Genomic DNA, 12,474 nt, shown 5'->3' on the forward strand with positions numbered 1-12,474 from the left:
AATCTTTTTTAATAGATAAAACCATGACTCTTGTATCAATATAAAATAAAATATATGTCAAAGATTTCTTTAAATCCTCAAATTATAACAGAGGTGGTGGTTTGTCCACAGGAAAATTCAGAGTACCAATTGCTAAATACTAAATAAATTTGGAAGCTGATACAAAATTCCTTTTGGGGGGAAAAAAGGAAGTTTTGGTAGTGAAGAGGATCTGTTGTTCTTTTACAAGACAACTTATTTGCATATTTTTGGAGAAGGGTCATTTGTACTCCTAGAAGTTATATGTTCTTTAGGTATAAAAGGTATAAAAAGCTTAAAGATGGGGCGCCTGGGTGGCTCAGTGGGTTAAAGCCTCTGCCTTTGGCACAGGTCATGATCTCAGGGTCCTGGGATTGAGTCCCATGTCGGGCTCTCTGCTCAGCAGGGAGCCTGCTTCCTCCTCTCTCTCTGCCTGCCTCTCTACCTGCTTGTGGTCTCTTTCTGTGTCAAATAATTAAAAAAAAAAAAAAAACAAAAAACTTTAAGACAATGAAAGACCATGATAACCTGACTGACTAAACAGAAAGCTCAGTAATCTTTCTCATTTTAATTTTTTTCATTATTTCTCTGGATAGTCAATTTATTTTTTTCGTTTGGGCAAGAGTATTAGTTCCTCATGTAAGATTTCTTAAGCTTATTTTGGAAATCCAGAGTCATACAATATTGAAAAAATTACTCAGTGAAAAATATTAACAGCTTTCTGAAAGTTATCAAATATAAATATCCATGTGCAGTTTTTTGTATGGGCATTAGTTTTCATTTCCACTGGGTAAGGTCCAAGGAGAATGATTCCTAGATTACATGTTAGAAGTTTGTTTAGTTTTGTCAAAATCTACCTAATTGTCTTCCAAAGTGGCTATCCCATTTTGCAGTCCCACTAGCAGTGTAAGAGTGCTTCTGTTGCTCCACATCATCCTCAGCATTTGATGTTGTTAATATTTCAGATATTGTCCATTTTCATAGGTGTATTGTGACAGTCAGTTGTTTCTGTAATTTGCATTTTTCTGATACCATGATGAGGAACACTTTTTCAAAATGATACTGTTTATAAATTTAAATAGTTGTTCATATTAATTAAATGTCAGCAATGGGTTATGGAATGTACATATCAATTCAAGTGCTGAGACATATCTCAGAATTATAGTGATGAGCAAAAATGCATAAATTATTCTCAAGAATATTTTCCTACATTTTGCATGACTGCATCATGATTTATAGTGTAATAACCTAATTTTCACACAGCTTTTATCAGTTCTAGTAACTCAGGAAAACATTCCATAAAATCAATATTCAACTGCAGTGAGTTACAGAATCAGAAATTTCTGATTTTTAAAATTATTTCATGCAATGAAAGGCATTGAATCAGTAATAATTGGCATCTAAATGATACTAAACACAACTCCAAACAGAAGCACTGAAATCACTTGCCTATATTTGGCTACAATTAACCAAGTGATATATAATATGCTTATAGCATTTAAAAACAATCTTGATAATTCCAAAGCTAAGAATTCTTAACGTCAAATGTCACAAAAAACTCTAAAAAATTTAGTCCTTTGTGTTCTGGGATTTGAGAAACACTAATGACAGGAACAGATTTTTTCTTTGAGGTCAGATAAAAGTGTTAAAATGTGGACAAATACACTATGATAGAAACAGCACTGAACCAAGACCTGGATAAGTTGTCATTAAGGAGCTGTGAGTTTCCTCATCTGTCAATTAGGAGACTCATCTGTGAAGATTTGTAGGATCCCTCTTGGTTCCTAAATCCTATCAGACTATAAACAAAAAAGATAAAACATTTTTTAAACTGTAAATGTTAACTATATTTGTGAAAAATTTATACTCAACTTTTCGTTTCATGTAACATTTTTTAGTTAATGAAATATTTCTAAGTATGACAATAACTATAAAATTAGATTCACAAAAATTTTTAAATTTTAAGTTGAAAAAGGTAACTGTTTATTTCAGCTGCTTACTATTGTATGAATAAATTTGATTCACAAAAAATTTATTGTCAAAAGAATAAATGGTTGAAATGGCTAGATGACTTCAGGGATTTAAATAAAAGACAAGCATTATTTTAGAATGGTAGTCATTAGAATATACTAGAAATAAAATTGTGCTGTGAGAATGAGATATGTGTAAGCAATTACCTTAGTTTTCGATATCTATTCCTTTAAGTAGTGGACATATGGTCTGTGTGCTTCCTGAAATACAAATAGGAAGAATACATCCTATATATTTCCTTCAGAGTCTGTGGAATCCTATACTAGATTTGTTATTTTCTGTCCATAAATGAATTAACTTTTTGGATAAAGTAAGATAAATTTAAAGGAGAGACTGAAACTAATTGACTAGTCACTAACCACTATTTTTAAAAAGTACTGTTAAAATTTTAATTTGATCAGTTTGCAATGGTTTGTACTAATTTAAGTTAGCACCCATGAAGAAGGTCATTTGTTCAAAGTCAGCTGCAGAGAATACTTCTAATTGGTTATGCAATGCTAAACAGAATCTATACTATACTATAGAACAGCCTCTCCACCAACTGTGTTGCAGAAATAGAGATATAGGATGAATACCTTGAAGATTGGACTTGTGACTACCTATCAAATACAATTGTATTTTAATTAATCTTATTTATTAGATTCACTCTGATTTCCACATATTTTAGGAAATAATGTTTTGAAAGCAATATTTTTTAAAAAATATTTTAATTAATTTATTTATTTGACAGATAGAGATCACAAGTAGGCAGAGAGGCAGACAGAGAGAGAAGGAGGAAGCAGACTCCCTGCTGAGCTGAAAGCCCACCACCATAAGGCTCAATCCCAGGACCCTGAGATCATGACATGAGCTGAATTCAGAGGCTTTAACCCACTGAGCCACCCAGGTGCCCGTGAAAGCAATATTGTCAACAGTTCTTGACACAGTGGTATAAGACAACATCTATCACATAAAATGCATGTTGGAAAATTTAAAATAGTATGTTTCTGAAAATTGCTTTTCTGTAATGAAATATAATTACAATTTTATTTAGAGAGTTTATTTCAGTGTGCAAGGTCTCTAAGACATTAAAATAAAAAATATGTATTTACCTCAAAAAAGGTATGTTAGTATAAACAAATTATTGGCTTAACTAATTACTCCTAATTTATTGATGTTTTAGTCTTCCTAGATTTTATAATATCTCAGCCAATAAAAAATTTGAGAAGCTTGAAGGAAGGGCTTCATGGTATTAATCCTGGGAATGGAAGGCACCATGATTGACTAAAAATAATTTGGTTAGAAGAGATCATTGATGTCCTTTAACCAACAATATTTTGTATACATTGACATTAAGTAGAATTTAGAGATAGGTTAGACAGATGAATTAAATTAATTATTAAGGCTTTCCTAAAATTAAGATCCTAAAATCCTAGGTATCATCTGTTTTAAGTATATATTTTCTTTCTTTTTTTCTTTAAACCTCCGTAGGGAAAAGAAGAGACTGTTTGTTGTTTTCAATAAAACCAGTTTGGGTAGCTCCCCACCCCAAACATGTTTGTATCTCAACTCTGAACAATATCCTTTAATGGACACTCACCCTGCACCAAACAGTTCAATATTGTTATGATTGGTGGGGGGAGGGCAAGCAGAATACCTGTGATTTCCTCCCCTCCTTAGTTTCTTGAGTTCCATAACCATCTATGACTCTCTTGTCTCTGGGTTTTTGATGAAAGATGGCATTTCCTTAGATAGGTGTTCTATTTTAAATCCAAAATATTTTCATTGTTCAAAGATGACTATTTAGGGATAGCACTTCCTTATTCATCTTTCAATAACTTCATACGAAGCTACCTGTTATTGCCTTGTGGCACGATTTAATGTGATGCGAACTACACTACTGCTTGCTATATTTCTTTTCTATCTCATTCCATATCTCAGAGTTGAGGCACGGCAGGTCTTCAAGTCTTTTAATCTATCTCTGCTCACAATGTGTGTCCCGTATTTATGAAACCCTTTCCCAGTGGGCATATATGATATACTCAGCTGCAAAAAATAAAAGGCAAGGCTTATCACATTGGCTCTGCCTAGTTTTGGGTTTCAAGAAAAGATAGGTAATTGATCTTCTGATGACTCACTCCCTCCTTAACCTACCCTTCTATCCTACCATTCCTCAATATCCCCCAGGGAAGCATCAGTGAGAGAGTGGCCAGTCTTAGTCCACGTAATTAGTGGGCGCCTGACGTGCAATGTGAGATGGCCTTGAGATGCATCCCCTCATTCCCACTCTAACTTGAAGTTTCATTCTTTACACCATTAATTGAAAAAGTTGGTTCCTTGTTCTTATTTAACAATTAGTAGAAACTGCACGAAAGGAAATGTTTATAACTATCTACCTTAAATCTCCAACACCTCTTTTCAGTTCTAATACATATGCAGGACATGAATTTTATGCACCAAATTAAAGATCATAATAATAAGAATAATAATAATGAAGGCATCTTTATTATCTTCTTATTCCCCAGACAGAAAATATGAGAAAAGAAAGTTATTCAGCATTTGAGATAATTAGGAAATAACTAGAAACCTTAATCATAATATGTCATAAGCAAAATGTCTAGCATAAACATTAAAGTCGGTATTAAAATTACAATATATATTTAATAACAGCAATGTTACTCAAAATGTTTTTGGCTAGCTAATAAAATTAGACAAGAGAAAGTTGTGAACCATAACAACTTAAAAAGAAGAAGAAATTTAATCATTTAATCATTTCTAGGTGCTAAAACTTACCTGAAAGTTACAAGAAAATATATTAAAATACTATTCCAAGATAATATACTAAAAACCCTAAACAATATGAGGAGTGGGTAAATCTATCAAAGCAAGAGCTTTTGTATAGCTTGCTCTTTTTGAAGAGCTGCCAGTTGCAAAGTGTAAGGAAAAAAATTCTGTTTACTACTGCAAAAAGTATAAAATATCTAGGGATAATGTCATATGAAATACACAAAGGCATACAATAACCTCAAGTCAAAATAAACATTCAGACATTGATGTCCAGAGCATAAACTAGATCAAAAGGGAATAATGTGACGGTATGAATTTTTTTGTCAAAATTTCTATTTAGAGTAATTTATCTTACAGAGATACATGTATGCAAGAAACTGTGATACAGATATTCATTGCAGTGCTCTGTATAATAGTAAAAGATTGGAAACAAATGCTTGTAAGTCAGGGGACACTCAAATAATTAATGGTGCATTTCTGCAATGAATGATAGCTATTAAGTCATTGTTTAAGTCACCTGATAAGAAATAAAACCCAGTACACAGATTTTGAATGTTGGAGATTTAGAGTAGTGAGATATATATAGTGCATACCTGTATTTTTAAAAATCTGTACAGCCATGCATGCATACACATACATACATGTATATACTCATATATATGTATATATTCTCACACACTTGTGTCCTTGTATATATATATACATTACAGCCTGTGGATGTTTATACCCTTAAGTGAAAACAGTCTATTCAAGAAGGGAGCTGGAGGGATATATAAGCAACAATATTTTTAAAGTGGAGTTATCTGTAAAAGAATTCATCACTAGTGTCCTAACATATCCATGTGTACATTGAATTAACCCCTCACTTATTAGTCTATAGTGATACTAGTTACATATTATTGTAGAAAGAAATGGGAAAATAATTACTCAGATTGCAGTCTAAGCTCTGTGGTTCAGGTAAAGTAATTTAATTTAGAAAGTATGAGGGAGATAATTAAGTTATATATGCTTTTTGGTGGTAGATCATTTTTTTTAACATATAGTGTTTTATTAGTTCCAGATGCACAATATAGTGATTGGACAATTCTATACAATATCTGGTGCTCATTATGACAATTACCTCTCTCTCTTTTTTCCTTTTTGTTCATTTGTTTTGTTTCTTAAATTCCACATATGAGTGAAATCATATGGTATTTTTTTTTTAAGATTTCATTTATTTATTTGACAGAGAGAAATCACAAGTAGATGGAGAGACAGGCAGAGAGAGAGAGGGAAGCAGGCTCTCTGCCGAGCAGGGAGCCCGATGCGGGACCCGATCCCAGAACCCTGAGATCATGACCTGAGCCGAAGGCAGCGGCTTAAACCACTGAGCCACTCAGGCGCCCCTCATATGGTATTTTTCTTTCTCTGACTAATTTTTTCATTTAACATTGTACTTTTTGGTCCCATCCATGCTGTTGCAAATGGTAAGATTCCATTCTCTTTATAGCCTAGTAATATTCTATTATGTTATAGAGACCACATCTTCTTTATCCATTCATCGGTCCACAGACAATTTGGTTATTATAACTAATGCTGCTATAAACAGAGGGGTTCATGTATCCTTTTGAATTAGTGTTTTTGTATTCTTTAGGTAAATGCACAGTGGTGCAATTGCTGGAGCATGGGGTAGTTCTATTTTTAACCTTTTGAGGAATGACCATACTGTTCTCTACAGTGAATGTACCAGTTTTCATATTATACACCCTTTGATACTGCTTTTTTAACACTTGGTTATGTTTATTTTTTATAATTATTATTTTATGATCTAAACACTTTGTTTAGTGGACAAATAAGTAATCTCACACACACACACACACACACACACACACACACACAAAGGCTTATACAGACCAGAATCTTTTCATGGATGTCCCTATGTGGCTTAGTGACTTTTATGAAGTCCATGTAACCAATTTCTTGGCCAACAGTCAACTGTGTCATGGCTATAAGGCAACTCTGATTTATAGATCTTGCCACTACAATGAGCAGCAAAATAGTAGATGTGTCCTATAATTTTTTTGCTCATGGTTTCTGAGTAGTGAACAATGGACCCTTTCCCCTCTCTTCTTCTTCACTGCATGTAAGTAACATTTCCAATTTAATTCTCAAAGTGAAATAATGTTAACTGACAAATGAATGACAATTATAGTTCCTCACATTACAAAATACTATGTTAAGCAAAGCTCTCTTGTGAATTCCTTATTCTTTGTTCACATTTGATCTCTCTTCTTTGTTTCCAGATCTTTAAATCTTAAAGGCAGTTATAATACTTGACCTAGTAATAATGATAGTTCATGTTCTTCAGTCAAATACTGGGTCTGTCCAACCGGCAAGGGCAGCACTTTGATAGTTTCTTTTGGAATACATATGGTCAAATCAGAGGACAGAATTCTAAACTTTAAAATCAAAATTTAGCCTGCATCATTCCCCAGCCTGTGCTTTATTAAAATGTTTCCCTATGATAAACATTATTACACTCATGTACAGACTAACAGAATACACATATGCATTCTATTCTATAATTTCAGACAACGTTCTATGAAAAATGTGCCCTATCTTCCTATAATGTAAGTCTCAAAATATTTGATCAAACATATATATGTAACTGTTGAAAGATGCAAGAAAATAATACAATCATGTATAAACAACAATGTTACTAATTTAGGAACATATTTTAATTACATGAATGTGAACTTGGAAATAATACCTTTTGTACTTACCATAAAATAATTTTATTTAAATTATTTATACACATGTCATCAGTATCACTCAGTCTTTTTTTGAAGTCATCTAATAGTTTTTAGAGTGCATCATCCTTATATGTCTAAACAATCTGAGATACAGCACTTGTGAAAATCGTGTATTATTCTCTCACTGTAAATATGTTTCAAATTCATAAATACTCATGAAGAGTAGGGTTTTACTTTTTTCATTCATCCAAATATGTTTCTTTCTTTTTTTTTTTTTTAAGATTTATTTATTTGACAGAGAGAGATCACAAGTAGGCAGAGAGGCAGGCAGAGAGAGAAGACGAAGCAGGCTCCCTGCCGAGCAGAGAGTCAGATTCGGGACTTGATCCCAGGACCCTGAGATCATGACTTGAGCCAAAGGCAGAGGCTTAACCCACTGAGCCACCCAGGCACCCTCATCCATATATGTTTATTTGTGATCTCAAAAATGTCAACATTTACTGTTTTTTTTTTTTTTTTTAAGTAACCATGAAAGATTTGTTTACAATACAATATTACACTAGATGTGTCAAGTCCCAGACTCAAGTAATCGCTACGTCACTGATAGTTCCTTGGTCTTCCATTTTATCTGCTCCACTGATTAATGTCTACAAAACTCTGTTGCCTCTATAAATGGCACTAGGATTGCTTGAGCTTATTTTAGGCTAGCTTCTAAATCTAAAATATTTTAGCCTATTTTTAATTTTTGGTAATAAGAAATCTCTTGTATTACTCAATAAACAAGACACACTTTTCTGAAAGGTAATTTTTAGGGGGAAATAAACATTTGCATTAGTTTTTAAAATACACTGAAGCATGAGGAATAACATGGAGGACATTGGGAGATGGAGAGGGGAAAGGAGTTGGGGGAGATTGGAGGGGGAGACAAACCATAGGAGACTGTGGACTTTGAGAAACAAACTGAGGGTTTTGGAGGGGAGGGGTGTGGGGTGTTGGGTGATCCTGGTGGTGGGTATTAAGGAGGGCATGTATTGCATGGGCTGGGTGTGGTGTATAAACAATAAATCTTGGGACACACACACAAATAAAATGAATTTACAAAAAAAATACACTGAAGCTATTTATTCACCATGATGTTAGAAAATCAAAAAAAGTATGATGCCTCAATCACATTTTTATTAGCACCTACAATTAATAAGGACGAGACATAGTTTTTCCTGCTGTTTCATTTTGTTTTGTCTTGTCCTATTTATTTTGACCATATGACTTCTAGTTGGAAATGTTAAAGATGATATAAGATAGCAGCAAAGAGGAAGTGAATTTGCATCTTATTTGAAAAATTTAAGAAGCTTCTACGCCATCTTGTGAGTCCATAGAAACCCAGTGGTTAAAGTCTAATGTTTCTTAAATTCAGTCAGAGATAGAGGGACAGGGAGATTAAACTATTTTCTTATACTTTTTATCACTGATGAAATGGTTTATAATTAATTATGGGTTGAAGACTTTGAGATCCCATGTAGTCTTGTAGAATACTTAGAAAATAACCGTATTTCAAACAAGTAACTTACCTGAAGAAGAAAGAAAAAGGAAGGTAGGTTTGGAACAGAAAAGAATCTATTGCCTTCTTTAAATGACAAAGCACTAAGCACATGCTTTATCTTTTGCTTCTGCCCATACACTATTTAAAAATTCATTTTACTGTAAATACATTGTCAGAGAAGGACCCTAAGCAGGGCCAGCAATCAATTGTTTATATCTCAGAATCCTGCACTGGTACATAGTGAAACAATAAATGAAACAATAAACATAGTGAAAAATAAACTTATTTTTAGATACTTCATCAGCACTTTTGCTTTACATTTCTATGCTTGATGAAATGTGATAGCAAAGATTTCTGTAAGAGCTTATATAAACAATTACTTAAGGGGAACCTGGTTGGCTTAGTTGGTAACACATGCAACTCTTGGTCCCAGAGTTGTGAATTCAAGCCCCATGATGGAGGTAAGGATTACTTAAAAAAAATAAAATATTAAAAAAAATAATTTAAAATTATATTTTAAAAGTCACTAAATTCTAATAGTTTCTGAAATGTGGCATTTAACTTTATATATGGAAATGAAAAGCATTGCTAACCAATGATATAATACAGTTGTCTGGGCAGACATACTAGACATTTAAAACTTTATTTTTAGCGGAATTTTAGATTTACAAAAAGATTGTAAGAAAATACAGTTCTATCATCTTCTGCATTTCTCTCTGGGTCCTCTGAGCTCCTAAATATTTTATTTTTAATTTGCATGCATTTAGGTTCACTCTTTGTACTGTAAATATCTATAGGTTTTGGCAAATGCATACAGTATATTTATAATTAGTGTCACAATTGTTTTGCTGTTCTAAAATTTCCAAGTTTTACCTATTCAATCATTTTCTCCTTTCATTTCTCCACCAAGCTTCAACCAACCACCGATCTTTCTACTGTCATTATAATTTTGCCTTTTCTAAAATGTCATATAATTGAAATCAAACAGTATGTAGCATTTTCAAGGTGAATTCTTGCACTAGTAAATTTCATCCACGTCTTTTTGTGACTTGAAAACTTATTTCTTATTTTTACTGAATACTATTTTTTCGTATGAGCAATATAAGTTGTTTATCCGTTCATCTAATCAAGGTACTTGCTCGCTGTCAGTGTTTAGCAATTATGAGTAAAATGTCTATGAGCATGTGAGTACAGGCTTTTGTGTGGGCCCGTTTTCAGATCCATTGGGTAAATTCCAAGGAGCAGGATTCATAGAAGTGTATGATACAATGCTTAGCTTTGTGTAAAACTGACAAACACCCTTCCAAAGTAGTTGTGCTATTCTGCATTTCCATCAGCAACAAACAAGAGTTTATCTTGCATTTGGTATGGTCCAATTTGGGGATTTTAACTATTCTAATAGTCATAAGTAGCACCTCACTGCAGTTTTAATTTGTGATTCCCTAATGACAAAGGATGTGGATCATCTTTATGTGTGCTTAATGCTATCTGTGTATTTTCCATGATAAGGTGTCTGTTGACATCTTTTGTCCTGTTTTTAATTGGGTTATTTTTTATATTTGAGTTTTAAGCATTCTACACCTGCGCACCTGGGTGGCTCAGTGGGTTAAGCCGCTACCTTCGGCTCAGGTCATGATCTCGGGGTCCTGGGATGGAGCCCCGCATGGGACTCTCTGCTCAGCAGGGAGCCTGCTTCCCCCTCTCTTTTTGCCTGCCTCTCTACCTACTTGTGATCTCTCTCTCTGTCAAATAAATAAATAAAATCTTAAAAAAAAAAAAAAGGAATTCTACATTTAAGAATTCTACATATATTTTGGACACAAGTCCTATATGTGTTTAGTAAATATGTTCTTATAGTCACTGGCTTGTCCTTTGCAGAGTAGATTTTTTTTTTAATTTTTAATTTTATTAGAGTCCAATTTATCAATTGCTTTTTTCTTTCATGGATTATACTTTTGGGGTGGATCTAAAAATCCATCACCAAACCTGACATTACTTAGACTTTCTTCTAGAAGTTTATAGCTTTTTGTTTTTTTATTTAGGTCTATAATCCATTGTGAGCTAATTCTTATGAAAGTTACAAGGTATTTGTGTCGGTTCAGTTGTCATTTTTGTTTTTTATGAATGTATGAAGGTCTACTCGATCCAGCATCCTTTATTGAAAAAATATTATTCCTAAAGTTAATTGCCTTTGCTTCTTTGTCAAAAATTAGTTAACTATATCTGTGTGGGTCTATTTTTGGCTTTCAGAATGACTTTTTGATCTCTGTATCTATACTTTTATCTACGTATCTATATTTTGGACAATACCTCTTCAGATTATTGTAGTTTTATTTTAAGGCCTTTTTAAGATATTTTAAGGTTTTATTTATTTATTTCAGAGAGAGAGAGAGTTAGTGAGAGTGTGAGAAGGGAGAGGGTCAGAGTGGGAAACCGACTCCTATCTGAGTAGGAAGCCTGATGTGGGACTTGATCCTGGGACTCCGGGATTATGACCTGAGCTGCAGGCAGTCACCCAACCAACTGAGTCACCAAGGTGCCTGCTTTATTTTGAAATCAGATAGCCTTGCAACTTTCTTATTTATTTACTATATTCGGTTACCTATTGAAAATCTTGTGCTTTCATTAAAATGTTTAGAATCTGTTGTTGACATATATGGTTTGGACTACATAAACTACGTCACAATCTCTGTACCCATCCTTATACACCCGCTTTGTTCCTATCTCTTCCTTCTCTTCTCTTTTGAGAGCACTGTCATTTCACTTAGGATCCACCCTAACACAGGATGATCTGATTTCTGGATTCTTAAAATAATTGCACCTTCAAAGATCCTTTCTTTTTCCAGTAACATCACATTCACAAATTTGGGAGGCCATATCTTATTTTCATTTCTTACTTAAATGTTTGGTAGAATTCACCAGTGAAATCATCTGAAACCAAAACTTTTTTTTTTTTTTTTTGGTTTATTTTTCCTTGGAAGTGTTTTGGAATTCTGTGACTTTCAAGAGACTAGTCCATTTCATCTAACTTATAAAAATTGGGGGTACAGAGTTGTTAATAGTTCTCTTTTATTATTCTTTTGATGTCAGTGATATCATTAATGATGACATATCTTTCATATCTGAAGTTCAAAAGTTGTGTCTTTTCTCTTTTTCTCTTGATTAACCTGCCTTGAGTTTTGTCAATTTTGTGTATCTTTTCAAAACACCAGTTTTGGTTTCATTTACTTTTCTCTATTGATTGACTTTTTCAATTATTTTTATTTCTGCTCTGATTTTTATTATTTCTTTTCCTCTTTTTTTTTTACTTTAATTTTTTTAGTTGCGTGTAGTTGACACACAATATTACATTAGTTTCAGTGTATGCTATTGATTTGATAAGCTTAT

The sequence above is a fragment of the Mustela nigripes genome, chromosome 1 (genome assembly GCF_022355385.1).
Source record: "Mustela nigripes isolate SB6536 chromosome 1, MUSNIG.SB6536, whole genome shotgun sequence".
Classification (NCBI taxonomy): Eukaryota; Metazoa; Chordata; class Mammalia; order Carnivora; family Mustelidae; genus Mustela; species Mustela nigripes.